The following is an 8,361-nucleotide window of genomic DNA, read 5'->3' on the forward strand; positions in this document are numbered from 1 at the left end:
AGGAAAATTTTTTGTTAGATAATACAAGGCAGCAAAATGTAGTAGAGATAATCCTGACTACAAACTATTTGAAAAAGAATCAAAGTATTTCGTGCCAGGCCTGTAAAAGTGGCAGTGTGCCACAGAACTAATCCTTTAGAAAGCTACGGATTAAAGAAAACAGTTATGTCTTTGCTATGTAAACAGTCATCACTTCTCAAGTTGTCCCCAGTTCTTTTGCTGGAGTTAGAGAAACAAAACAATAACATTTTATGATTGAAACAGAAATGAGTAATGATATGAATGCTAGAAGTCTATTAGAAAGTCCCTCAATAGTACAATTAATTCAGGATAATCTTGATGCGCTATATGACAAATCCATTCATATTTTTAGGTCAACTATTTAGAGTCTTGAGATAATGTAATTGTTTTCTTGGCCATTTTAAGGATTGTTCTACTCTACCTTTTAGCTTGATCATTTTGGTGTGCTGGGTGCAATATAGTGCCTTGGAAGCAGTTCAGCAATGATATTTTTATACTTTTAAGTGTATACAGTGAGATACACACATCTATGTGATGTAAATGGAGGTTTTAGAATCAACTGCTGATAAATTTATGGAAAAGCATTCTGTAGAGGTGAAATGATAGAACTGTAAACATAACTGAATTGTAGTGCCATGAGATCTAAACTCGGGACTGAAATTCTATAGTGCTACAGAAGTGTATTCTCTAAAATCCATGACAGGGCTGGTGGTTAATTTAAGGGAAATGTCCACACAGAAGGATCATAGGATTTAAAAAAGAAAACCAAAAGCAACAGAGGAAAGGATCTCTAATAGAAATGGTACCTTTTTTTTTTTTAGTGAGATGCTGAGCAGGTTCAGCTTACCCTGAGATGGTTCCAGTGGTGCCCAGGATTTTGCAGGAGCAAACTCATAATGTGTTGCCAACATCTTCCAACAGCAGTCAGCTCTCCTCAGAACGCTCACTTTATCTTTAGAGGCAGAAGTAGCTTCAGGGAATGTTGGTAGTTTTACCCATGCTGATTTGAAAGAAAGCAAATTCCTTAGCAAGAGAGCGCTTCTTTCACCTATTAATAAAAAAAACAACAGGATTAACTAAAGCTAGGCCTGCTAATGGAGAAGAGGAGACCTAGTGGAACTGCATTAATTTTCTGACTGGATTATACAAAGCATAACTTCTAAAATTAAGGCACAAACTTTTGGCTGTTAGTACACACTCATGAAATATGTTTTTCAAAAGATATTTTTCTCCTCTTTACTTATCAGCCAATTGATTAAAATGAGACAGAAGCTGTAGGCAGCTGTCAGAAACACCTCCCTGCTAACACACAAAACCCAACAGATAATCACACGAAGCTGTTATTTTGGCATTTCCATTCCATGCTCATTTAAAGACCATGGAGCCTATTGCCAGCCTTGGCTGGACTGTCCTACCACATCTACTATATAGTCCAGATTTGGCATCTTCTGACTTCAATGTGTTCAAACTGATGAAAGATGGGCTACATGGACAAGATTTTCACAGCAGTGATGCTATCATAGCAGCTGTGAAACTGAGAGTCTCCTTTACTGGTGCAGATTTTTACAAGCATGGGCATTCAGGCTCTTGTTCATTGCTGGCAAAAAAAAAATATGCATAACTAACAGCAGAGACTGTGGTAAAATAGTGTTTTGTAGCTGCCAATGTGTTCAAATAGTGTAACTGTGCTCTTTGTATCTGTTGCAGTTTCCATGGAAATAAATAGCATTATTTTCAGGGAGATCTTCTACTGAAGAGCAAACAACCAATGGGCTAACCTCAGATGAGAAATTATTAGACTCTCAATGCTAAAAGTAGTATTTTTCATTGAATTTTCATAAATATAACTGGATGCAGGTGTTTTTTGTAGTTGGGACTCATTTGGACAGTTTTACAGTGGTCACTGACCCTCAAAGTTGAACAGCTGGGGTTTTTGTGTTCCTGGGATGCAGTGCCTTTTAGAATAATGCTGGAATACCATCTGTTCTCAAATCTCCTAGTTTTTTTAATTGTGTATTCCCTCATGCATCTAGCTGCAGTCTTCAGTTCTATTATCTAAAGAAAATTATAAAAGTCGTCTTTATTTAGAATTGTTCTTTTAACTGCACAAGTTGTCAGCACCTAAAAGTATATGGCGGTAGAATTGTCCTGTACACAGAAAATGCCTGACTATCCTCTAGCCAAGCATTAGTAGATTTCAGATGAATATAGTTTAGTTCCTTTATCACCAGTGTCAAGATGCACTTTAAAAAGCTTTTTCTGCTTAGTCAAGTCTTTATTCATAAGTAGCCACACTGCAGAAACACGTAAGCAAGAGCAATGTGGAAGCCCAAATGATCTTGTAGTGCAAATTTAGCTTGTCAGAATGTACTCAGAATTAAATGTTACTGTATTATTACTGGATTTTGTATACATATATTTTATATTTCATAGTAGTAAGAGCCTTAAGAAAATGCTGTCGGATTGGCTTCGTCAAAAAAGCAAAATCCATGCTTCAGAAAACTTGCAGTGACCTTCTGATCTGAAAATAGCAGCAAGCATAATAACAGTTTGTTCAACAACAACCGTGACCGCTAGAAGAAAATGTAGGAAAAATGCATACAAAAAAGAACAAAGCCATTGCTGCCTCTACCAAAACTGTCACGCTGTGAAATGATCAGATGGGTTTTGCCATAAGAAAGGCATTTTTTCAGCATTTCCTTAAGTGGCTGTGGCTATAAACATGGTACACGCAGCATTCAACGCAAGATGTCAGCATGTTTTTATAGCCAATATGTAAACAATATGCAAAATGCTAAGCATTCCAGGCTATGTCCTCCTTAGTGTGCTCCCCTTCTGACACACTACTATATCAGTTTTTACTGTGTTCTCTTTATATCTTACCAGTTAGGGAGATTAAGAATCAGGTTATTATCATGTCCTGTTTAGAGAAAATATAATAATTAGTAGTTTGACTGATTCCTTTAATCTCAGTCTTGTGTTCTCTTTCACACGTGAGTGCGCACACATACACAGGCACACAATTATATCTCAATCAGTGTGTTACATAGCATGAAATATAATCTTGATACAAATTATAATAAACTATAATATGTAAGACACTTGTGAAGTACGCTATTTAGGTTCTTGCATGACGGTCATTATTGATTTAAACTTCAACTTGGACTGTCGAAGCTTAGCTCTATTAGAACCCAAAACTTTGTGTGCTATCTTCCTAGCGCTTAATTTTCCTAGGCAGACTATCTGACAGCTGTCTACAGTAATTTTCAGTGTTTTCCATTCTCAGATGTTTCATACAAGCATGTGTATAATTGCTATAAGGAAAGAAGGTGGTGGTGTGTATTGTCTTCATCTTACGGCCATTACTTTTTGTTGATTTCACAAGGTCAGTATGAGGGCAGCAGATTGTCCAGAGAAGCTGTGGTTGCTCCCTCCCTGGACGTGTTCAAGGCCAGGCTGGATGAGTCTTTAAGCAACCTGGTTTAGAGGGAGGTGTCCCTGCCTATAGCAGGGAGGTTGCAACTGGATGATCTCTAAGGTCCCTTCCAACCCAAATCATTTTATTATTCTGTGAATAACATTTCTAGCATTTGTTTTCATTTAAGATAGGTAACTTTTAGCTCTTCTTGTTAAGTCTCACTGGAAAATGTTTATTTTTTTCTTAATCTCTTCAAATCACATAATTGAGGTATCCTCTAACATGAGCCCTGGTTTGCAGTTAAAGTAAGTGCATCATTTTGAGAGTCTTGAAAATCAATGTACAGTGAATCATTACAGAACGCTTCTTATTGATCCTAAAAAACTTGATTGCATACATTTTCATGAGAGTTTTTTGTTTTCTTTCTTTCCCCAAATGCAGTTGATACAGGTTGGGTGACAGAAAAATGTCAGTTTAAGGTTCTACTGGAAAGCATTTGGTTAAATCATGAAATATGCAATGCTCTCAAAATGAGCTGTGCTAGAAAAATTACAATGGAATTAGAGCAAAATAACACAGTGGACAGATGTGGCTTCTTTTCATATGCATGTAGCATATGAATTTTGTATTTTGGTAACTGTTTAAACATCCATCGCCTATTTAGATGCCCTAGAATAGCTACCCATCAATTTCTGTAGAAGGGCTTTGCTCTACCATTGGAGGTATTTCAGCATCAGCTTAAGGTCTAGTTTGCTGTGCATTGGTAAAGGAATTCCACTCCATTCTGAAAATGCAAGTATATTTTGTAAATTACCAGAGGAAGATAAACTGTCATTATTTTCAACTACTGTGCCTCTTTCATGTCTGTGCTTCGGGTATTATTTTCCTGAGGAGACTCACTTTAACTGGAAAAATTGTGATGTATTAGGAAATGCTCCAAATGATGCTAGAAATCGTAGAATCACAAGGTTGGAAAAGACCTATAAGAACATCTAGTCCAAAAACGTTCAGGATACCTTCCCTGGCTCTTTGCACTGAGACTTTATGAAGTCTTTTTTTCTTCTTCTAGAGTAGTTTTTCAAGAGAAGAAGAATCCCATATCAAAATCCCATAAAGAAAAATGTAAAAACTTTAGTGCCCATATTGTGCTCCAGATAATATAATACTAAGAGAGGCAGGTGCATATGTGAGGGAAAATAATGCGCTCATACTAATGTTCCGAAAAGGATGCTTCAGGAAATTAGCCCATCTAAATATAACTCGTATCATCTCAAAGATCTATTTGAAAGAATAAATCCTCTCCTTCTGATGGATGTTCAGCCATGTGAGCTTATCATAAACATTAATCTCTGAGAAATTCCATTATAACCAACATAAATACTCATGAAAAGTGAAGAAAGGAAAATTTTATTTCATTATCCATGTTAAAGTTGTGCTTACAATTTTCAATTTCATTGGAACTGAGTTTTTCCTGGATTCTTTGTAAAAACTTATAATTGTTACATTTGGTGTTGGCATAATGTATATGAGAAAGCAGATATTCTCCACCTCAGAGATGTTTAAGTATAGTGTAAACAAAAAGAAATCAAGGGAATTCTGTTGGGTTAAGAAACAATATGTAGAAATTTAAATATCTCATATGCCATTGGATTTGCAGTCCTTTGAGACGAATTGCTCTATGTAAACATAACTCTGTAGTTGTGATGTGGAAATGAGTAGAAATGAAAAGTGAACTATGTCTCTCCTCTTACTGGTGAATAATATTGACTGTTTAGTAGAGAAGTTAGTGTATGCATATATATATAGTATAAATGTGTATACAGATGTACACAAATATATGTATGTATATGTGACCATCACCATCATAGTAATACATAGTGCAACGTTTTGTTATTAGAATTGGACTTTTCATGTATTTCTGTGTGTGAGTTAAACTGTGAAAGAATTTATAGTCAGGATATTAAAAAATGTGATACAGTGATTTGCTTTATTTTTCTTTGCAGGCAGTCATACATATTTATCTGTGATTTCTGCTGTGGAGAGATTGGAGAGATTTAACAGATTACCCCTTTAAAATGTCTGAAATTCATAGAGCTAGGAGAGCAAGTAAAAACTGTACTGCAGTTGCAAAAAGTGACTCTACTTTTGCAATGGCAAAGGTTGGGACTAAAAAGAGGAGGAAAGGAAAGATGACAGGCCAGTTATTCAAGAAAAGGAGTTGATCCTGTGTGTGACTGTGGTTTGCAGATGAATTCCTTGGTCTCTAGGGTTCAGGTTGGATGTCAGAGAAAAATTGAGGAGTGGTACTGCATTGGCACAGGCTGTCCTGGCAGATGGTGGAGTCATAATTCCTGGAGTGTTCATGTAATATGGAGATATAGTACTTAGGGATATGGTTAGTGGGCATGGTGGAGATGGGTTGGGCTTGAACTTGGGGATCTTAGAGATTTCTTCCAACCTTCATGGTTCTATGGTTCTATCAGAGTTCAGGCGTTGGTTGTTTCATGTTTCTAGTCCCCGCAGTTAGCAGCCCCTCTGGAAGAAGGTGAATGCCAGCACCCCCAGTCTGGAGGGCTCTGCTGCTGATCTTGCTCCAGGCACCAGTCTGATGTAATGAAGTATAGCCAGGTAGAGCAGACATGCCTACTAGCTTGCAGGCTTTCTCTGTGTTTTATTTTGTATGTTTGGGCTAGTGCAAAGCTGTTTCTGGAAAAACTCCAATGATTCCTGGACTAAAAGTCCAGACTATGTCGTGCTTGTCATAACGGTATACGTCATTGTAAAAAAAAAAAACTATCTTGGTTCTTATACAACTGATTTATTTATTTTATTAAGTTATCATAAACCTCTCTCTACTCATCAAGAAATTGCTTAGTTTGTTTTTCTAATATTCAAAATGCCATACAATTTTTTTATTAGATCCATATGAGTATCCTTAATTGAAGTACTTCTTTAACGTGAAAATTGAATATCAATAGAAACTCTAGTGTGGAAAAGAATGACCTGATAATCTAAGTGACAGGACATCAGTGTGCTGGTTTGTGTGGGCAGATCATCTGGCGAGTAGACTTGTTAATGGAACCGTGACATCTCCTATCAGCAGATGTTGACTAGAGAAGGAGAGGTGCAGTGATGCTGAAAAACCATGAGGAAAGATGCAGGATTGGATAACATGATCATGCAGAGGGTTGAAACTATCTTCGAACCCAAGCCATTCTGTAATCATCTCTGCAATAGGAAAGAATTCAACTGTGTATCAAAGTCAAAAGATTATAGAAGATGGGATTCTGTTGGTTTAACTTTCTTTAGCCGTAAAGTGAAGCTAGTACAATAAAAATACAGGCTTTGAGAAGAACATTTGTAAGGCATTGGAAGAAAAGAATGTACAAAGTATAAGTGAATGAATGCCAAAGGTTTGTAGCAGGGATTGGCTCTGTCACTTCTTCCAGTACAGACTTTGGAAGAGAACTGAAAGAAATAATCAGTTTGGCTTGCTTTTCAGCTGTAAGTATTCTGAAACTTTGACCACTAACCAAGCGAACACCAGTGGGTTTCATGAGCATAATGTATTGTAAAAATGTAGCTTTTTTTCAAGTATCTGAAACACAAAGCTTATTTTCTAATCAGGCTTGTAAAGTCTCACCAGGAAGATTTTTTGACTTTAAAAATATTTACAAGAAAAAAAGGTTAAAGGACTGCTGGTCCTTGAAAAAATATTCACATATGAAATCTTGGATAGAAAAGCTTTGAGGTGAGTTCAAAATGCTCTAGGCAAATTGGGAAGGAATTCAGAATCTGTTTCCAAATCAATTTGCTCCAGAGTACTTGGTGGCATTTTCATTAACTTAGCTGTCAATCTAGTAAGTGGGCTTCATTCTGGCAGAGAATAGGATATTCTTTTCTTATTATGAGAGACTTCTTTTAATAACAAAGAATTGTTATTCATTCAAGAAGACTTTTGTTTGCGAAGTCGTCTTGAAAACTTCCTACATAATCAGCAAACTTATAAGCCTTCAAAAGTATTGGTGTTTTATTTTAATATTGTTTTTTTTCCCCTTGATTGGTGTAAGAAGTCAATCTTAGCTTTAAAATGTTATTGATTAAACGTGCCTGCATAAAATGTAAGAGTGTTCTATGCCATTCTGGCTATAAGAACAGAATTCAAATCTACAGGAACTAGCCTGGGCCTGGCAAAACTCCTTCCCATCTTCTGTTCCTTTTTGTTTTTATGGTTTTGGTAACCTTGGACCCATGCAAGAAGTGTCGTGGCATTTCAACCTATATCTCAAGACATACAGATCAATGTTGGCATTGGATAACAATATGAAAAGTATTTGGAGATGATGGCTGTGCAGTAGCTGGGATGATGTGCTGCCTGACAAGTAGAAATCATACAACAAATGAAGCTTCTAGGATAAAGCATTACACTCAGATAGTAGTGTTATTGGATGAGAATGGAAAATGGTGGGTTTTTTTGTTTATTAGCAGTAGTATTTGAAAGCAAGACATGGGAAAAATGCTTCCTTGGTGGCAGTCTCCCCTAAATATCTCAGACTTCCCTGGTTTTGTAGTGTGACATGCTGAGAAATCTGATATCTAGGCAGAGACGTTTATTTTCTCCTGTTAATAAAGGTTCAAGCTGACTGGTTTTCCTGGCCTCCTGTGTAAATTTACTGCTGTAGGTGGTCAAGAAATCAGAGTTAATATTGCTGTACGTGTACTGTGAATCATTCAATGCACATATACTCATCTTACTCAATAAGAGGAAATTTAAGTTTGCAGAACTGTGCTGTGATTGCAGCCCAAACAGGCAAAGAACCCAGTATAGATGAAAGATCAGTTATGAAATGATAATCCATTATTTCACAAGAAGCAGAGAAACATGAGTTTGGAAAATACTTTTTTTTCTCCTTTACACTTCT

The sequence above is a fragment of the Meleagris gallopavo genome, chromosome 5 (genome assembly GCF_000146605.3).
Source record: "Meleagris gallopavo isolate NT-WF06-2002-E0010 breed Aviagen turkey brand Nicholas breeding stock chromosome 5, Turkey_5.1, whole genome shotgun sequence".
Lineage (NCBI taxonomy): Eukaryota > Metazoa > Chordata > Aves > Galliformes > Phasianidae > Meleagris > Meleagris gallopavo.